This window comes from Leopardus geoffroyi, chromosome A1, assembly GCF_018350155.1.
Source record: "Leopardus geoffroyi isolate Oge1 chromosome A1, O.geoffroyi_Oge1_pat1.0, whole genome shotgun sequence".
Taxonomy (NCBI): Eukaryota; Metazoa; Chordata; class Mammalia; order Carnivora; family Felidae; genus Leopardus; species Leopardus geoffroyi.
Window position 1 is genome coordinate 18,522,269 of NC_059326.1, and position 21,803 is coordinate 18,544,071.

At 46.8% G+C, this 21,803-nt stretch overlaps 1 long non-coding RNA gene across 1 annotated transcript in view; it reads right to left on the reverse strand.

Moving 5' to 3' along the window:
• Window positions 1–21,803, reverse strand: part of LOC123596414 — a 280,758-nt gene that overhangs the window by 195,500 nt on the left and 63,455 nt on the right. Inside the window, exon 2 of the long non-coding RNA XR_006711673.1 lies at window positions 14,274–14,534. This is a non-coding gene — a long non-coding RNA (uncharacterized LOC123596414). The remainder of the gene's footprint in view (window positions 1–14,273; window positions 14,535–21,803) is intronic.

Here is a 21,803-nt window from a genome sequence, read left to right on the forward strand (position 1 = left end):
AGACTGGTTGTGTTTAATGATGGTTCAGCTGCTCAATAAAACCTTCAAGGACCTAAGCTCATTCTGTCTTTTCCTCCCACCATCTCTAGCATCTTTCTTATGTTCACTTTTCACCATCATGATTATCACTGGTCACAAAATGGCTGCAGAAGCTCCAGGCTTCTTATCTGCATATAAGACAGGGAAAAAAAAAAAAAAAAAAAAAAAAAAAAAGGTGACACCAGCACAAATGCCCCCTTTATCAGGGAAAGCAATAAAGTTTTTCAAAAGCCAGCAGGACTAACATCTCATCGGCTAGAACTGGGTCGCATTGCCACCCTAGCTGCATACGTAGCTGGGGAAGTGAGTATGTGGTGCACTCTCTATTGTGGGAGGCAGGAGGGAGTAAGAGGGTTGAGAATGATGAAGTTAGCCAATCAATGGTTTCCACCACAGTATATAATCAAAGCATTACACTTCATTAGGCTTTAATTTTCACAACGCCGAAAAGCAATGGCAAAGGGCACTGTGATTACAATGAAATCAAAACAAGGAGGAGTTTGTAGATGCCTGAATATATAATAAACTGGACTGATTAGCTCTATCTTTGGCTTAGTTGGAAATTCAGCCCTTTCTGTCTACAAAGATAACCTGGGGTAAGCCAGAGCCCCCGGGTCCTTGTTTGCTTTGCAGCTGGAAATCAAAAGCCTGAAATAATAGAATCGCCACACAGAAGGGTGAGCTGGCTGTCATCACCACCCCACCCTCTACTTCAAAGCCTCATTTAAAGGTCTGTAAGCCTTTGAAGCCTTTTAGTCCAAAACTGAAGCATCCCCCAGCAGGTCCCTGGTTTTCATGTGTTCAGAGTATGACATATTAGCATGTATTCAGCACTAGGAGAGGATAGTGATCTTTCAGATTTGCAAACTTCTATGGCTGGCAGTTGCGGTGTGCTTTTTGAATGCTGTTGTTGTTGTTGCTGTTGAATCCAGTATTTTGGGAAATCACTACAAAAGGCACCAAGTGCAATGGGACTCATTTCCCACTATCCTGAACCTCCTGGAATCTTCAGTCTAACAATCAATGATCTTTGTAACAGGAATGCTGGGATAAGAAGACGATAGACACAGCTACAGAAGATAAATCATCTGCGTACTTGTGTTCTTTTATAGAGGACGAGACCCATGGCTGTTTGGGGAGGCAGGTATTTGTCCGCATCTGGTGAGAGGAACACGACACAGGTAAGACAGGCTTGGTGGCTCCATGGGAGACCCCAGCCCATAGAATACTATTAAACCTTGGGGGGTACACGGAGAGATGAAGGAGTCGACGGATGGATGAACACACATACAGATAGACAGACACATAAATGGAGAGAGGGGAAGAGGAAGGGAAAGAAGAAGAAGAAAGAGAGGGAAAAAGCAAAACCACAAGAAAGAAAGGAAGAAAGAATCTGAACTTATACCATGGTTGGGCAAGAATATAAAACAAATAGCAAATACAATGATTTGGCTTTGGGAAACCAAAGCTTAAAGATCCTAAAATAAGTATGTTTTGTTCCCCTTTATTTCCACCCCCTCCAGAGTTAGTAATACAATCTGGATCTAAAGGGATTTTTAATTACTTACCTCGTCTTCTTTAACATCATCCCTGAACCACTGGCTTTCCCTGAGGTTGGCTATCAGTTGCAGAGAAGAGGTGACAAGGTTTACAAAATCCAGTCAGGTTGACATTGGTTTACCACAAGAGAAATAGAGCAAGAGGGAAAATGAGAAAAATTAATATTCTAGCTCCCGGTTAAATCTCCTTTTAGCTTAAGTGAGGCCACGATTGTGTAACAATTTACCGCCGTGTAAAAATATTGGGATGTCTAGGAGTGATTCTTTCCAAAGCAAGATTGCTGAGATCCAGATACACTTGACAATGTCAGGGTGTTATTCACTGGAAGGCTCTAATGACTGTAAAAGGAGCGGTGTAATAATTAATAAAGCTGACAGCAGAAATTCCACGAAGACCATAAGACCATAAATACAACTTGCTCCATCGGTCTGCCTTGCCAGGAACATTACATTCTGTTTGGTCTTTCATGCACCAGTACCAGAAGTATTAGGATAGCAACTTCATGATGGTGGAGTGAAAAGAGCACAAACTTAGTATCAGAAAGACCAATGTGGGACCCGGCAGGTCCTATCTGTGACCTTGGGGGAATTCTTTACCTTCCTGTGCCTCAGTCTCTTCCTTTGACAAGTGGAAATAGCACTGTTACCTCAGAGGATAATTTCGCTCACTGAAAGGATGGCCAACAAACATATAAAATACCTGGCACACAGCAGATCCTCAAAAAAAAAGTGGGGGGGGGGCCAGCTTTCTTTCCTACCAATAGGAACACAAGAGGATGCATGTGACCTAGAAAGAATCTGCTTTTCCAGAGGGCTGTCCCAGTGGCGGTTCTGGAGCTGAGTGATACACAAGCAAAGTGTCCCTTTGCTTCGATCAGTTGTCCAGTGGTGACAAGACACTCTCCTCAGGGCTATTGGCCAGAGTTAGAAATTTTAGTATTGCAACTAAGCTTACCAAGAGACCCAAAAGGGGTCTTGATATGGGCCTCATTTAAAAAAAAAAAATTTGTTAAATGTTTATTTAGTTTTGAGAGAGACAGAGAGACAGAACACAAGCAGGGGAGGGGTAGAGACAGGGAGACAGAGAATCCGAAGGAGGCTGTAAGCCATCAGCACAGAGCCCGACGCGGGGCTCAAATTCACGCACTGCAAGATCATGACCTGAACTCAAGTCAGACACCTAACTGACTGAGCCATCCAGCCACCCCTGGGCCTCACTTCCAAAAAATTTTTTTAAGTTTATTTATTTTGAGAGAGAAGGGAAGGGTGAGAGAGAGCATGAGTCAGGGACGGGCAGAGATAGAGGGGGAGGGAGAATCCCAAGCAGGCTCTGCACGGTCGGCACAGAACTCAACACGAGGCTTGAACCCATGAACCAGGAGATCATGACTTGAGCCCAAACCAACAGTCGGGCACTTAACCAACTGAGCCACCCAGGCACCCCAATATGGGCCTCATTAATACCATACTATGTAAGCCAGGAGTCAGGAAACATTCTGCTGGCCAAACCAATTTTTGTACATAAAGTTTTATTGGGACAGAGTTGCACTCACTCATGTACACAGGGCCCATGGCTACTTTCATACTACAGTAGCACAGTTGACTAGTTGTGATAGAGACCATAAGGCCCACAAGCCTAAAACATTTACTATCTGGCACTTTACAGAAAAAATTTGCTGAGCCCTACTCTAAACACCAAAACTACAACCGTGTTCATATGTTAGAGATACCATATTTGTGAAGCACTTTTTATAGCCCCAGTATTGTGGTAAGCTTGGTGTTATTTACAAATCAAATGAACACCAGTCCCTAAGAAAAGGCTCACGGTCTTATAAGGAGATGAGTAGACAAAGCAAGCAAAGAGTTGTAGCAAATTATAAAGAGCCAGTGACGTAATACAGGCTGCAGAGAGAATTCAAGATACACTGGAGTCTTGAGAACGCATCGCAAGAGGATAGAAGCAGCCTATACGGATATGAAGCAAAGAAGTTTTCCCAGCAGCAGTGGAGGAGGAGGAGGAAGAGGAGGAGGAGAGTCAATAAAAGCAAGAAGGTGTATGGTGACTGGTAAAGAAATGAGGCTTACTGCAGGACAGCTGGCCGGGAGGTAGGGGGAGTGGTAAAAATGAAGGGGTACAATCTGACTGTAGGTGCAGCTGGGAAAAGTTGGGTCTAAGAGGTTGGACTTGACTCTAAGCAAGAGAGAGCCATGGTGGCTCCCTGTGTGCACATCAACTACGTGGTGAAAGTCATCTTGGGAGGAGAGAAATTGGAGATCAGAACTCCGATCGAGCTTTTAGCTAGACTTCAAGCATGAGACGATGACACAGTTCCTCGGGTAGAAGCAGAATAGGGACAGATCTGAGAGACTTTGCAAAGCAAAGCTTGGCGACCGGTCGATGTGACATGTGAAGAGTCAAAGAAGATTCCAGAATTTCCTGCTGGGAAGCCTGGTGGAATGGTGGGTACCGCCAACAGAAAGGGAGACCCAATGTACAAGGAAACATTTCTGCACCTTTTAAATAGATTCAATATTATGGAATTTCAAATTGCCAAAACCTCTGCCTTGGAAGATTCATCTGTTGTACACAACCTCACATCTCTGATTCATGAAACTTGCAAGATTTGAGGCTGAAGCACATCACATGTTCCATTCATTCATTCCTTCAGCAAACGTTACCTCAGCACTTGGCTAGCAGCTGATTACCGAGGTAGGTCTGGGGATACCAAGGTGAATGACATGTGACCCTGCTTTTAAGGTATACAATAAATTTGGTAACAAGGTCTTTACTAATAGCGGAAACACACTTGAAAAACGAATCCTAGCTCAGCTGAGGGGGATAACAATTAAATCTAAAAGGAGTGCATGCTACAGAAGGGGGGGGGGGGTGGTGATCAAGCAACCAATGATCACGAAGCAATTTGAATTATAAATATCAAGGATGCAGGATGGGGCACCTGGGTGGTGGCTGACTTCGGCTCATGTCATGATCCCATGGTGTGTGGGTTTAAGCCCACGTTGGGCTGTGTGCTGACAGCTCAGAACCTGGAGCCTGCTTCTGATTCTGTGCCTCCCAAGCTCTCTGCCCCTCCCCCACTCACATTCTGTCTCTCTCTCAAAAATACACAAAGCATTAAAAATTAAAAAAAAAAAAAAAGAATGCAGGAGAATGGGAACAAATTTCTCAATCTTGAAAGTATGGAAACAGGAAACCTCCTGAGCAAAGAGAATATTACTCAGGTGAGAATGGATAAAGGATGAGGATCAAAACAAAAATGACATATGAAAGGCAAGTGGCAATCAAGAAGATGAAACCAAATCCCAATGACCATAAATTGCTTCTATCTGTATATTCGTTTAGCACCTTCATCCCTCACTTCAAGGAAGGGACTTTCTCTGGAACGCTACAAATCTTTAATTATAGGAAGTAAATTCACTTTACAATAATCAGCTTTAGACAAATGAAGTACATTTTTTCCACCGAGAAGAGATATGTAGGCAGAGTGTTTCACTGTTGGATAATGCAGCTTACATAGTTCCCTACAAGACACTCAGAAGGCATCTTAGAAACTTGCACGCGTAGGTATTTTTTAGTGTCTCATCGATACAGTGAGCATTACTACTCTTTAATGGGTAGGGACCAGAAATGCTGGACGTCCCTTACAGTGTAGTAGGTCCCACACCATGGAGGACTGCTACAATCTGCAATGGACATTCCTGTAAGTGAAAAACCCACGTATAATTAACTGAGCCTAGTTCCTAACTCCATTGTAACATAAACACTTTTTTTGGCTCAATTTTGGTACATACTGAACATACTGAATTTCCCAAGAATGTAAGTACATCGAAAGTAAAAAAAAAAAAAAAAAAAAAAAAAAAGTGTTGCTTTGCATTTTATGTGGAACGTCATCAAGCATCATCTGCCCTTTTGGGACATTCATTTAGAAAATTATGTCTCCAGGGGAGCCAGGGTGGCTCAGTCGATTAAGCATCTGACTCTTGATTTCAGCTCAGGTCATGATCTTGCCGCTTCGTGAGTTCAAGCCCCACATCGGGCTCCATGTAGGTAGAGCGGAGCCTGCTTGGGATTCTCTCTCTCCTTCTCTCTCTCTCTCTGCCCCTTCTCCACTCATGCTGTCTCTGTCTCTCTCAAAATTAGTAAATAAAACTTAAAAAAAAATTTAAAGAAAATCATGTCACCAACAGCATTGCCACTTGTGGTATTGAGCACTATGTTAGTCACCTTGACAAAAACATCTCTATCAGTCTGCGTTTTCAGCCAGCCCCTTCATAGTTAACTCTACTTGAATATTTTTATTTAGCTTTTATTCCCGAATGAGAAATTTCAAGAAAAAGTATAAGCACAACTTGGTCTTAACTGAAAGCCGGATTTATCTGTTACAAGCCAAGTGCAAGAATCTGACCACTTCATTATGTCTTTTAGTGTCATTGTACATGAAATTTTATTATAAATTATCTGCTATTCATTTCTTACTACTAGGTTTACACCATGTTGATTTTTTGACATTTTATATATATATATGGATGTGTCTATGTTAAATTACCTATGAATTTTATTTTCTCATGAAAACCTTGAGGCCCAAAGAGGTGATAGGGTTCCCCCCAAGTCAACTAGCTATTTAGGGGCAAAGTCAGAGAGAAGATCCTTTTACCGAGCTCCTCCCATAAACCAGGCTCTGTACTAGTCACTTTCAATACCTTTCAATCATTTGTTTCAGAAATGCATACTTAATGTCCACCAATGCTTAACATTGTGCAGGGGCCAATGTTGCCAACCTTCCTGCTAGGGAAGGTGACCAGAAAAGTCCATGACCATAAATGTGGGAGTAGATGAAACGGTAATGGCCCAGAAAGAAAGGATTTAACTCAGCCTGCTTGAAAAAGCTCCTCCAAGAGGAGGTAACACCGGAGCCGAATCTTGAACGGTGTTTGGGAGTCAGCCAGGTACACACAAGTGCAAAAGTGTTTCGGGCAGAGAGAACCCTAGGGGAGAGTCGCAGAGAGCTTGACGCTCCTATGGAACAAGGAGGACTTCTGTCTGGTGTCAGCCTAGAGCAAGAACACGGCAGAGGCGAGGGCTGGAGTTAGAGAGAACGGAGGGACACGGCTCGTGGCGAGCACGTCTTCCCAGCTCAAGGAAATTGAATTTACCCTGGAAGTTCATGAAAGGAATGATGGACTTTTAAGATGTGTGACACCAGGAAATTCACTCTGACGGTAGTATAGATTTTACAGTGGAATGTAGTGCGGTAACCCAGGCAAGAAATGCTGAGGAGCTGGATTAAGAGTGGTCTTGGGTGGAGACGATGCGACAGAATACGAGGAGGCAGGGGGATCAGAGTCGGCAGGGTTTGGTGACTGATGGAACTTTCCAGACTGAGGGAGAAGGAAGACTTGTGAAGGCTCCAGGAGGCCAGGTGAAACCCTTCACTGAAATGAAATGTAGGAGGAAGGGGATAGTTCGGTCTGGGGGAGAAGGGAGAGGAAGACCGAGTTCAGCCTGGGACATGCTGGTACAAAGTGTGGACAGGCGCTGAGGTCTGAAACTCAGGAGACAGGTCTGCACTGGCAGTACTAGAGATACTAATCTGGGAGGCAACAGCAAATATATCACCTCATGTAACCTCCCCTCCCCCCCCCCCAACTACTTTAGGAGGCAGTGGTTTCAGCCTCGTTTGACAGACCAGAAAACCAGTATGCCCAGTCATGTAGTTGGAGAGCTAAGATTTGCCCCACGGTCTGTCTGACTCCAAAGGCCATCCTGGCTCCTGCACGCCATGTTGTCTTCCAGAGCAGGAACCTCGTGACTCCCAGTTAGGCATTTTTTTCTATTGCTCCAACCTGTTCTTCTCTGTACATAAGACTCTCAATAAAATCTATCAGAATGGTTGCACGAAGACACACATCTTTCCAGAAATCACTAGACGTGACTTCCAGATTTCCTGAGAAATTTGGTTTCGGAAACAAGGTGAGAAGTATGGCACCAAGACAAGGGGATGGACAGTGGCCTTCCCAAGGCCACTCTGGAGCCCACAGAGAAGAATCTGTTACCACAGTCTCTGAGTGCACATTACTAAGCCACAGCTCTAGACAGAAAGTGGCCAAGGAGGATCCCAGAACTCTCACTTGAGGCCTCCAGGATTCAGAGACTACCCTCATTGTTTAAAAACAAAAACAGGGGGGCGCCTGGGTGGCGCAGTCGGTTAAGCGTCCAACTTCAGCCAGGTCACGATCTTGCGGTCCGTGAGTTCGAGCCCCGCGTCAGGCTCTGGGCTGATGGCTCGGAGCCTGGAGCCTGTTTCCGATTCTGTGTCTCCCTCTCTCTCTGCCCCTCCCCCGTTCGTGCTCTGTCTCTCTGTCCCAAAAATAAATAAACGTTGAAAAAAAAAAATGAAAAAAAATAAATAAATAAATAAAAACAAAAACAGGGGTGCCTGGGTGGCTCCGTCAGTTAAGTGTCAGACTCTTGGTTTCAGCTCAGTTCATGATCTCACAGTTTGTGAGTTTCAGCTCTGCATCGGGCTCTGTGCTGACAGTATGGAGACTACTGGGGATTCTTTCTCTCTCCCTCCCTCCCTCTCTCTCTCTCTCTCTCACTCTCTGCCCCTCCCCCACTTGTGCTCTCACTCTCTCAAAAATAAATAAAAATAAACTTAAAAATGTCTAATGGGTCAAATCCACTTCAGAAAATAAACTGCTACATTTATTTGATATCTAAGTAGATGCGTTTCAAAGATACCAAAGAGTGACATGACTTGATCTTCTGAGTTTCGCATCAGGGAAAGAAGGAAGCAGAAGGGTAAGTAGGGAGTCATGACGAGAACCCCCTTGACGTCACAGACGGGCTTGATGAGAACAAGGAAACAGGCTGCCGGCAGGCCTCTGCTCTCTGGTCACAGCACACGGCTCTCCCAGGTGCTGGGCACAGTGTCAGGCCGGCTCTTCTAACAGCCCTCACCTCAAGGCCACGCAAGATTGATGGCAACGGAAGATCCTAATGCCTCTCCCATGCAAAGTGAGGGAGTTTCCACGTGATTAAAAACATCTCCCTCTCATCGTGAGATAGCAATCAGCATCGTGAGCTAAAATTTTGGCTGTCCCCTCTCACCTCAATCCACCTACGTTGTATATTCACAAAGTGCTCATGTAAGAATTCTCCTCCCGGGTCCATCCAATCTGGGTTTCAACCAACCATAAGCATCTCAGAGGCCACAAGGCTTGCATCCTGAATGAACGCTCAGCAGACTCGCCACGCCAGCCAGAGCTGCTAGAGAAGTTGTCGCCAACCGCTTTGTGCTGACTCTCAGGCGGCCAGGCCCTTCCAAGGACTGACCAAATGGCCTAGACGGCAAGGCACTGCTCTGTCTGGACAGGCTAGTCATCTGATGAAAGTCAAAGAATGTGGTGGCTGTAGCTGTCACCTGGCACCGTGGTCATCATCATGTTCCCACGTTCTTTGGATCTGGATGTGCAAAGACACTGGACAAGGCACAGCTGCTTTTGCTGTTCGTAGAGGCCATGGTCCATGGTCCAGCACCTGCCCCGTGGCTCAAGATCTTCTAGACACTGACATAGCTGGTAAACGAAAGCCAAGTATGCATGGATGGTTTAAAAGTTCTCCTCGTAGATACAGACAACAAACTGAGAGTTGATGGGAGGGGTGGGGAGGGGTGGGGAAAACGGGTGATGGACATTGAGGAGGGCACTTGTCAGGACGAGCACCGGCTGTTGTACGGAAGCGACGAACCACAGGAATCTACCCCCCAAACCAAGAGCACGCTGTACACACTGCATGTCAGCCAACTTGACAATAAATTATGCATATACAAATTTTTTTTTAAATAAAAGAAAAAAAAAGAAGAAATAGTCAACTGAGGACAAAACTCATTTAAAAAAAAATAAAGTTCTCTCCTTCCTCCCCACCTTAATCTATACCAGGTATTATCACAGTCCCCTCCAGGGTCCTTCCTTACAACAGCCATCACCCACCCACTGGTCTAAAAGACAGAGGTGTGGCCCAGACATGCCTGCAGGTGCAAGGCCCGAAGTCCGGAGGGATTAAACCAGGATATGGGATACAGACAAAGAGCTCTGCGCTCGGGAAATCTGTGTGCTGGTTCCAGCTGGGCCCTGTAGCCACCCCTTCACAGACATGGTAAACTAGAACCTGCCGTCCTCAACCATACAATCGGGACATTACTAGTCGCCCTACCTGTCCTGCTAACCTCTCGTGAATGACGTGAGGCTAAAATGAAAGTAGAGATGTGAATATAGATTAACAAAGCCAAAACATAACACAACGGTATTTATTACTGAGTGCTGACAAGGCCTCTGTACCATGTATCACGCCAAAAGAGAATTAAGATTTTTAAGACACCTAGTTTTGACCCATCTGGGCATCAGAATCTTGATATTGCAAAGAAGTCTGTAACTGAAAACTTTATGCACTTGACAAGAAGACGCAGAAGGGGTGTCTGGCTTATGCTCTATAATGACAATGGTTTGGTATTTTATTAGATATTCTTAGACAATGGAACTCAATACTAAATTTTCTCTCCCTAAGAAACTATTGAAAACCCTTACACAGTATAACCAAGATATAGTTCTCACCTGGACCGTTTCTTACTTCTCTACATCCTGAGAAGTCTCTGCTCTAAGACACCTGCTTCTCTGAATAATAACAGAAAGATCTTACTTTGTGCAATTGTCCAAAGTCAAGTCCCTAAGTACCAAGTCGGTATCTACTGATAATGAGCTCTGCTTCCCTCCGATGTGCTCAGCAGAAGGGGAGCTGAGTCTGACCAAGGAATAGCCACACGGCCCTCTGCATTCTGCCCCTACCATCATTACTTCCTTCCACAAACACTCACGCAGTGCCCACAATATGCCAAGTGTTGCTTGGCCATAAAATGGGGTGTAAAAAACCACATGAGGTCCCTCCTTTCTAGGAGTTTATCCTCCATACTTGGGCTTGCTAAAGAGAAAGGGTTCGTCCTATGCCGGCTAGGGCTGTGGGCTCTGCCATAAACACCTCCCAGAAAGCTGAACGCCTGAATAACAATGAATAACAATGGTGACATCCCCCCAGAAGTGGCAATAAGGGGAGTAGCTCAGGGTGTTCCTGCTTCATCACTTTAGTGGATGCCCCTTCCAGAGGCTTCTTATGCCTAACTCCATGGTAAGCCTCCTAATTATACCAGCAGCCCCCTTGCAGCACTTACTATGTGCCAGGCTATGTGCTAAGAACTTTGCATTTAATCTGCTTAACAACTCTAATCATCTGCTTCGTACAAATGAGGAAGATTAAGTAACAAAGCCAAGCTCACCAGCGGCAAGGCAAGCGGTGGAACTAACACTCAACCCTAAACTGACTCCAAAGACTACCCGCAGATCGCAGAAGTTGAGTGCGGCACCTATCGTGTTTATAGCAATAAGATTTTTTTTGCTTTTTTGGTCCCTCTCGGGCTGGGAATAGAATTGATTGCCTTCCGAGAAAATCCAGTCTGGTCTCTGTGATGTGGAAAAATAGTCAAGTGTCATATGAGCCGTTTGGGACCCAAGAGGGTAAAATTAACAAGCGTGACAGCAGCATTCTGTTTTAAATGTCAGCAACGTTCTAGGTGCTGAGAGAGACCCCAATTATTGTCAGGACACGAAGGCTTTCCTCACTCCGTCAAGGCTCTCCGAGCAGTCTGCAGGCACTGGGGGATTCCTGCCGTTTCAGTGGAGCGAATGGACTGGTGAATGTAGTGACATCCCCTTTAAGCTGTCGCTCTGACTCGGACAGAAACCACCCCCCAACTCAGTCCCCTCTTGGTTCCCTGACATTCAAGCCAGGGCAAAGGGCTCTGTGCCTCATGCCATCTCCCAGGAGAGGCCTTGTTGTTTTGAACCCATTAAAAGATAAACTGAGGTTGGGGCGCCTGGGTGGCTCAGCCAGTTAAGCGTCTGACTTTGGCCCAGGACATGATCTCGTGGTTCATGAGTTCGAGCCCCGAGTCAGGTTCTGTGCTGACAGCTCAGCGCCTGGGGCCTGCTTCGGATTCTGTGTTTCCCTCTCTCTCTGCCTCTCCCCCACTTGCACTCTGTCTCTCTCTCTCTCTCCCTCTCTCTCAAAGATAAAATAAACATTAAAAAAATTTAAAGATAAACTGAGGCATATTAAAAAATTGTGAGTTTATCTGAGCAAAATTCTATTCCTATCAGACCGCGCCAAACTGGGAGTGTTTAGGAGCGTTCCACGGGCAGGCACTCGGCTGAGACTTTTCTAGAGAAAAGGTGGAAGCAAAGTAAGGGAATTATTGGCCGGCTATAGCTTAGAGCCTAGCTGGCTGCTTGTGAGTGGTTGTCCTTGATGCGTTGATGTTGTAACCTTGAGGCACTTGCAGGCTTAGGTTTGGGTTTGCTTTACAAAGGTGTCCGTGGCATTAGAACCACCTCAGTGTGGTGGCCTTCTTGCTGAATTAATTTAACAAACGAAAGACCACCCCAGTCAGCAGTGCCGTTTTCTTAGCAACTGTGCACAGAGCCTCCTGCTCCGAGCAGGGTTCTCCGGTTTCTTGCTTCCTACAACGCAAGCTGGGAGGGGGATCTCAGATTCCTTCATTGGTCCGGAAGAGGTTGGAGAGAAAAGCAGCCTCTTTGTAAAAGGCTCATTTGAAAAGGCACGAAGAGATGGGTTAGAATCTGGGACTGTGCCCAGGTGGAGGTCTCGCCTGGAATTCCTAATACATTCTTTCTGTTATTAAAATAATATAGGGAACTGGGGTGGCTCGGTGCTTCTCTGCATGGAGTCAATTTGGCTCATGCTGTGTGACCATTTTAAATCTGACCTCAAGTGGTGCCAGTTTCAAAATCTTTTCATTCTGGGTATGTTTCCATTCCACACAACAAGCCCATGGCTGTTCCCTAAACCCTTTCTCCAAGCAGAGAGTAACTCGGTAGACAGAGCCCCCTGCCAGAAGTGATGCAATCGGTTAAGCTACCCACTGTCTTGTTCCCCCGGCCCCACCCTGCTGCCCGGCCCAGGGCCAGCTCTCCGGTCCACTTCTCAGGTCTACCTTCTCACCTCCCAGAGGCACAGACCTCCCTTTGTGGTCTGGGTAAGGTGTTTCCAGGTGACGGGACGCACATGGCATTTTCTCCTTCCAACGCGAGGAGAGAAGCCCTGCCTCGCCTCCCCAACTAAGCGGTGAGTCATTAACTCACAGGATGACAAAGCTTGTGGCAAAGATGGAGCGGGGAGGGGCGGGGGTGAGGAAGGGAATCAAGACGCACCTAGATTTGTCTCTCAATAGCGTGTTTGCGACTTCCCTTGACCCCCGGATTCTCTCAAAACAAAAACAAAAACAAAAAACCATGGGGTAAAATACCAAAAAACCTGCCATGTTTTCCATGAGGCAGCGGGTCCTCCCAGATGTAGGCCGGAGAAAACAAACATGTAACATCCCTTATCTCGATAGCCCTGATCAGGCCACCTTTGTTTCCAAAATGACCTATTCAGGCTTCGAGGCACCTGGAGAGAATCAGCCCTGGGAGCTCCTAGAGACAGCCAGACAATGCAATACAAATATGCCAACGCCGCAACCTGCAAGGAAGCATCAGGAAGCCGAAGAGCACAGCACCACTGCCTTCTGCTACGACCAACTGCTTGGCCATGCCTTTCCCCTGGTTCACCGAGGACATCATACTTTATCTGCGGCTCAGAGCAGATGAAAAAGCAATTGGAAAACATCCACAGAGGAGCAGCCAGTTGTCATGATCTCTGAGAGGAAGGAAATAACATGGTGTTTTATTTTTAAGTAGCCCATGAGATTTCAATGATTGCATTAAAATTTTAATCACAAACTCCTTAAGTTTAGGAAGGGGGAAAAAAAACCCCACAAAGGATTCATTGTATAAGAGAGTTTCACCATTTGGAGTTCTTTTATAAATTTGTGTCAGATCACAATTTGCTGTCTGGGAAATGTAAATTAGTTATTAATGAGCCAAAATTCTAACATCAAAGCCTGCGCACCCGCATGCCAGAGAGAAACAAAGAGCTTTCACAGCAATATCGACTGCTCCGTGCGCTGGCCTGAATGCGGCGTTCATTTTGACGCGCTTTGCTGCCTCGTGGAGGAGCTTACTTTTCACAAATGTAATCGCACGGGTCACCTGGGTCGTTCGCGTCACCTCGACCTGAGTACCGCGTGGCTGTCAGGATTGCGGGCGACACGCGGCACGCATGTGACGAAGGGGGGCTTTGCACCAAGTGGAGCCGACGCCTCCTTTCTTCCTGGCTCGGTCAGCTGAAGATTTGCAAAGCTCATTTAACGGCTGCAATACGACCTTGCCCAGGGGGAATGGGGAGCTCAGGTCGGTGGGGGAAGTATCCACACACACGCAGGCGTCCCCTTCCCCTCTTATCTGAGGGACGCGTGCCAAGCCCCTGAGGGGATGCCTGAAACTGCAGGTCGTGCTGAACCCCACCTGTCCTATGTCCTTTCCTGTACGTACATACCCGTGAAAAAGGTTCAATTTGTAAATTAGGCGCAGGGGGAGAGATTAACAGTAACAGCCGATAATAAAATGGAACAATTACAACAGTAGACTTCAATAAAAGTTATGTGAATGTGGTCTCTCTTTCAGAACATCTTATTGTACTCTACTCACCCTTCTTGCAGTGATGTGAGATGATTAAATGCCTACGCGATGAGACAATGAGACGAAGGCAGGTGGACGACGGAAGGCGCTGAGACGTGGCGTTAGGCGCTATGGATCGTCCGCCAATTTGTCAGGAGGAGGATCGATCACCTGCTTTCCGACCGGGCTTGGCTGCAGGTACCCGAAACCGCAGAAAGCGAACCCCCAGAGGAGGGACCATTGTCGTTTGCCTCATATTCTCAATCCTCTTATTTTGATGGCGATCAGAGTCTAGATAAAACATGCACACACGGAATGAGAAAAGTGGGCAGTTAAACAACTGTTTTTATGCCTGTGGAAACGGCAGTCACGGGAATCTAAGAGAAGTCCTGCGGGCCTATGCGAATATTCATTGACTCATTCTTTCAGCTCCTGCTGATATGCCCGGGTGCCACGGTACCAGGGTGAGCAAAGAGCCCTGCCTGCTCCGAGCTCCCTGCCTGGGGCAGGGGCGGGGAATAAGTAATCGCTCAAATCCCTCTACAGACAACTGGGGGCTGGGGGGGCGCCCCCAAACAAGGTTCCTGGCCTGGTGAAGGGGCTGGGAAGGGCTTCCATGAGGAAGTGACATTTAGGCTGAGAACTGATGGAAGGGGGAGGGTCAGCCAGGCACAGAGAAGACGGGCAAGAGGTCAAGGTGGGCGGCATCCACCAAGACGCCAGAGTTGAGAGCAGAGACAGTATCGCCCTGCCTGCCTCCCTGGCCAAGATTCCTCCTCTCCCCAGAGAGGGGGGCCGCCTGACCTCCACCTGCAGCCTCGGCCTGGGTCTGGCTCCCTGGCTTTGTGGAGCCAGGATATGCGGAGAGCGGCCTAAGTTCCAGAGTTCGGGTGACTCAACATCAAATCACACTTGCTTTTATGCTCTTCACTTACTGCGAGTCACATGTGTGATGGCTGCTCCTAGACCCCAGGTCTGGCGACAAGGTCCCTCCGTGAGCCGTGGTCCTGCGGGCCGCCCTCCTGCTCATGGCTGATAGCTACCTGGCTGCATTTTCTCCTGTTGCCCTGCTCCAAGCCTCCCTGCTGTCGGGTTTTCACCTGTCCTCTTTTTGACCTCCGCCCTGTTTACGGCCACTCCTGACGGGCCCCTGGCCCCAAAGGGCTCCGATGGACTCCCATGACCGTCATTTCCCAGGACAGTGTCCCCACGTGGGCTAGCTCTCCTCCCACACCAACCACTCCAGTGGGCAGGTCATATTTCTAGGTACTGGTCACTCCCGGCGTGGCCTAAAACTCCCCTCCCGGGGCGCCTGGGTGGCGCAGTCGGTTGAGCGTCCGACTTCAGCCAGGTCACGATCTCGCGGTCCGTGAGTTCGAGCCCCGCGTCGGGCTCTGGGCTGATGGCTCAGAGCCTGGAGCCTGTTTCCGATTCTGTGTCTCCCTCTCTCTCTGCCCCTCCCCCGTTCATGCTCTGTCTCTCTCTGTCCTCCAAAAAATAAATAAACGTTGAAAAAAAAAAAAAAAAAACTCCCCTCCCGACGCGATGCGTCAGTTCTCTGAAGGAGAGATTTGAAAGGTGGGGAAGTGAAGGAGAGCCAGAGAGAAGAACAAAGGACAGGTGATCAGTGTAGAAAGAGAACCGGAGAAGTCTCAGAGGCTGGGAGAGAGGCCCGGGCTTCAGTGACGTAGCCATGCAGGCAGACTTGAGGACCTCTGACCCAACAGGATCTGGGTGCCTGCTTCATGCTTTGTCTCTCACTCCCCCATCCCCACCCCAGAAGTCCTCACCCAGAACTCCACACTCCAGCCCTGTGGAATGTTTTCACATCCTCCAACAGATTAGTTGGAAGACCTTCCAAACTCCTACTTTCCGTGTCTGGAATTCATAAATGCTCCCCCTTACCTAGTTAATCCGTCTGTTGGCCCTCAGGCTGAACGGCACTCTAGCCCCTGAGTCCATCCTGGATGGCCCTCTGAGTTGGGTGCCCCTCCACGGGCCTCACATCTCCCTGAACTTCCTGTATTGGGGGTCCCGCCAAACTACATTTTCACTGTGTGTCTGTCTCCTCTGCTAGACTCCAAACTCTGTAAGACCTGGGACTGCTTTTTTCATTTCATCTTTGTATCAACTGATCTCCTGCCTGGTTATTGAGTGATCAAACACACAGCAGAAACCCAACAAGTATTTGTGACACAGGTAGGTTGGTGAAGAGCCACACAAGTATCTCCTCCTCCACCACTATCCAAGGAAGACAGCAACGTTCTCTAGATCATGGCCATGGAAGAGCGCCATATACTGTGGCCGCACAGTAAAACATCACTCAGAGCTTAAGGGAGTTTGAGCTCCTTTACTATAGCAAGCAGAGCCCAGAGTCCCCTTGGCAGGTGGACAGATGACAGGCACTTCATGCCATTAGAATTGGCTTCACACACAGGTCCTCTTAGGCTGGTGTCCTTCCTTGGGCAATCTGGGCTCCAAGGTCCTAAAGAAAATAAAGTGCTTTCCTGTTATGTTCCCGGATAAGGAGGCACACAGACCTGCTGCACAGCCTCCTGGCACGCCAGTTTCCAGAAGCACCATTATTCCTTGCACACCCAGCCACAAGAAGCTCCCGGGAGCAGCTGCTTGGCCTCCAAGAGTTCAGACACTTTCTACAACTTTTCTACAGGATCTGCCCGTCATTGGCCATTTCCACCATCTCGTCTAGGAGCTCTCCAAAGTGCGACTCACAGGATAGGAGACCGTGAAGAAACAGGTCTGTGGTCCCATAAATTTGGGAAACGGTGCAAGGGCTATTCTGGTCGGAGATCTCCTAGGACGTGACAGTCTAAGGCACGTCCTGCGGTAACAAATCCTGCCTAGGATTCCCGGTCTAAATGGCACAGTTGGTTCAATCGCTGACTCATCCCCTATAGCACATGCATACACAGCAATGAGAAATGAAGTATAAGTTGGGAAAATAAAGAAGGCCGAGCCCAGCATAAAAACAAAATAAGCATCTCAGTGAATGAGAAATGGGGTGGAAACGTGAAGCAACTAGCCTCGGGCCTGCTGGTTGAGCAGGAAGGGGATGCTGACAGTCCCCTCCTTTGGGACAGGGAGGAATAAAATCATTTTGTGAGAGATGGGCGAAAGATCTAGTAACATCCTGCGACAGGTGTTTGCAGAACATACTTTGGGACATGTTGCCTTTGCCCCTTTCTCCTCCACTCTTGCCTCACATCCCTGGACTCAAGGTGCTCAGATACCAAAAACTGGTCGGTCTCTGGCACACACATTATTTTGTGTCACCAAACATTAACATCGGCCTTCCCAAAACTCTTAAGAAAAACTCTATGACAAGATCCCACATGAGGGATTCCTCTCTCTCTCTGTCTCTCTCTTTCTCCCTCCCCCTCTCTCCTCCTTCTCTCTCCCCATCTCTCCCTCTCCCCTTCTCTCTCTCTTCCCCTCTTTTTCTCCCCCCCTCTTTTTTCTCCCTCTCCCTCTCTCTCCCCCTCTTCTCTCCCCTCTTTTCCTCCTCTTTCCCTCTCTCCCTGCTTCTCTCTCTCCCTCTCCCTCCCTTTCTCCGCCACCATCAACTTTTCTTAGGAGCCCTCCTCCTCACCTTCGGCTCACCTACCCCCTGACTTCCTTTGTCCTCACTGACCTCCTGACCTCTGAACTGCTGTCCCCACAGCCACCCGATGGCCACACCAGACCGTGAGTTCTCACACCTTATCCTCTGCTAGTCTCTCCCCTTTTCAACACCGCTGAAGGCCCCTCCTGATGAACCTGGAAAATTCTTGGCTCCTGTATTGTCCCTCTCCCCATCCCTCAACCCTCTTTTTTATCTCCCTATCCTCACAATTGCCCCGGCACTACCCTCTGCCCACACATGTCACTCCTCACACGTCCAAACACCCAGGAGTTTTCAGAACCTTATGACTCAAATACTGCTCTAGAAATGGTGGTCAGGTTTGCTCTGCGTCTGTTGTTAGTCATGTAGGTCGTGGCGTATTATGGTGCCTGAAGCACAAACTGAGACAACTAGACAACGGCTTTCCATTCTCATTTCACTTCTTGACTTGATTTTATATCCAACGAGTTCATGACTTCTGTTAAACCTATCAAAGCTGCCTTCTATAGCCACAGGCCCTATTGAATTACTGACTTCTTGCAGAGTAAACTGTTTTCAATGCATTAAAAGTCCCATATACAAACATACCTATACTAATATGTAGGCATATTGCTCAATTGAATGCTTTGTTTTGATATTCTGTAAATGATTTTCAAATGCATTCGTTATGTTTTTGCATTTTCAATGCGTTTTTAATTTAATTACTGTAGTTACCTGAAGTTTTTCATTTTCAGCGCTTCTCAATTTTCTCCTCTCATATTTGTAAATCCTGTTTGATCCTTTAAAGGAGTTTGGTAAATGTTTATATATTTGTTCATGAATGTATAAAGCCCTAATTCCTTGGTCTAAATTCATAGGGATATGAATATACATATATGAATTTACTAAGCCAAATATTTTTAACTGTGTAAATTAAAGTTGCTTACTCTAATAGCAATAAAAAGGCAGAACAATACTTCAAGTGAAATTCGTTGACTTATCACAGCCACACGGCAAATCCACCCTTTCTGAAATAGAATTCATCTTCTCCATATGTACTCTTATGCCCAGCCTGCCCAACCCACCTCCCCAAAATATCTTGAGACCTTTTCTTTCTCCTCCTCACTTCTCCGTTTCTGCCATTTTACCATTTTCCCAGTTACCTAAGCTCCAGCCTCAATGTTATTTTACCCTTCTCCTTTCCATTTGCCTGCTCACCACGAAAGCCCAAATTCCTCAAAATCAGTTATGAAGCCCTTGCCCTTCTCTAGCACAGGGTCTCTCATCACATGGAAGTGTTCTTCAAATACCCCCTCTGCCCCAGAAACAGGGGCCTGGGGCGGAAAATTATTCTTTTGGCAATAGAACTCCTCGAAGGCCGCACATGTAGCACACAACCTGAGTCCTCTAAAGAAGTAGCTCATTCCCGGAGATGGTAAAAAAGATCCAGATACAAGGAGAGCTGACTCTACGCAAGGGAACCAGTACTAGATGTTTCGCAAAAGGAAAGATCTAGACTCAACCGTTATAAATAAAGCTCTAACCCGCTCAATCAGAGCGTGACCTGACTGAATGCAGACAGTGGAACCTTGGGGGGGTTGACCGAAAAAGCAATCAGTCAGGACCACGTCGTCCATCTTTACCCGGAGCCATACAAAGAATTGATTGTGACGTCCCCGATGACAAAGGTTGCTCTTTCCTGGGCATAGTTCCCTGGAATAGGAGCAATTCAGATGACATGAAATACTCTGTGGGGACACTCAGTCCCCTTTGCCTAAAGCTCTTCTGACCCCCGAATTTGTGAGATTTAATAATGAAAAATATTATCTCTGAAATGAGACCTGGGTTCATTTCCAGTCTCTGGTATTTACCAGCAGGAACTACCAGGAAAATTCTTACATCTCATCTACTGCTGCTACAGCTATTACGAACAATTATGCTAGTCTAGTCCCGGCCCTGCCCTTGGGTCCTCCCACTGTGCCCTTGTGCTCCTGCAGCTGGACAGTCCACCACCTTCACTCTGCGCTCTAAACATGGCAAGTACTTTCCAGCCGCAGGGCCTTTGCTCATGCCATTCTCCTTTCCTGGCTCCCCCTTCCCCCACATACCTGGATGACTCTGTCTCCATCTTCCTTTAAATCTCTGCTCTTTTTTTTGTTTATTATTCTTTGTTCTAGTCCTGTCCACTCTGGTCTAGATCTCATGAGGGCAGGTGTTTTAGCTGCTGTCGCAGCTGCTATAGCAATAGCTGCTAAATTATATGGAGTTTTGACCATGTCTTGGTCTTCCCCTCTGTGAAACTGGGCTAATAACATTGACTTCAGGGTGCTGTGAGGTACAATGAGCCCAGTTGTATATTGCCTGGCAAATAGCACATGCCTAGTTGACGGTAGTTACCATTATTACTATTTTTTTAATTTTTTTTTTATTTTTGGGGGGGGGGGAGGGGCTGAGGGAGAGAATCCTAAGTAGGCTCCGTGCTCAGTGCAGAGCCTGATGTGGGGCTCAATCCAACGACCTGAGCTGAAATCAAGAGTCGGACACTCAACCGAGCCACCCAGGTGCCCCCCATTACTATCTTTTGATGTCCACATGATTTGCACAGGAGAATGGATCCTGTGCAGCTGCACAGTCTCCTCTCTTGAAGAGTAAACGAACGAAGCACTCTTCTGGCTTATCAATCGGCACCTTTGCAAATACCGATAAAACTATTTTCTAGTCGTGCATCACTAAAGACTAGACCCTGGCCTCTGGGACACACAGAGACAAAGTGCCTTTGTGTTTGCAATCACAAATTCTTTTTAAAAAAATTTTTTTAATGTTTATTTATTTTTGAGAGAGAGAGAGAGAGAGAGAGTGAGCGGGGAAGGGATAGAGAGAGAGGGAGACACAGAATCTGAAGCAGGCCCCAGACTCCAAGCTGTCAGCACAGAGTCCGACACGGGGCTTGAACCATGAACTGCAAGATCGTGACCTGAGCCAAAGTCGGACATTTAACCGACTGAGCCACTCAGGCACCCCATGATCACAAATTCTTGGGTCAGCATGCCTGGGTCATATCTCAGGCCTCCACTTAGGGACAGTATGGCCCCTCAGAGCCTCAGTTTCCTCCTCTGTACAATGGGATTCATGACAGTACCTACCTCAGAGGAACACGTGAGAATTCAATGAGATAACATAGCCTCACAACACTTCTGTGGGGAGGCACCATGAATATCAGTCACCATTGACAAAAAAGGAAGTGGACATCTCGAGAGGTAAGATAATTTGCTCTAAATCGGATAGCCAAAAACTGGCAAGGCCAAAATTGGAATCCAGATCTATCCAGCTCCAAAGGTTGATTTCTTATCCACATTCCACCAACCAATGGCTCTCCAACCTCTAGCAATAGGCATTTAACTGTGTTAATCCAAGTCCTATCCTATATGTCATTGGGCTGGAGGGCAGGGATGATGCATCTAATTAATCTTTGTTTTTCCCTTTAGCACCCAGGTCCATATTTTACTCGCTGATATGTCCTTTGAGCCAATGCTGAATAACTAATCAAGTAAATAAATGAATGCATGAACAACATATCAAGAGAGGAGACCCTTGTTAAGAGAATAGGGTTCAAAAGTATCCCAATCAAGAAGAGTAGGAATTAAAAAGAGGAAAAGGAGAAAAAGAAGGAGGAGGGAGAAGAAAACAGTATTGGCCCTACACAGCCAAAGGGCATTAGGGTCCTTTGAGAGAACATGGTGGAAGAGAACCCATTGCTGGGGGTTAGGGAAGGAAAGCCTGGATGGAAAAGAAGCAGCAGGTGTAGATCCCTTACTTAAAAAGCTCATCCTAAAAAAAGAAGGTGTCATGAAGAGCTGTCACTAGAAAGGAAGCAAAGTCAAGTGAAGAACAGTCTTTGCTTTTTTACAAAACAGAATAAACCTGATATGTTTGTAGGAAGAGATGATTAATCTCTCTCA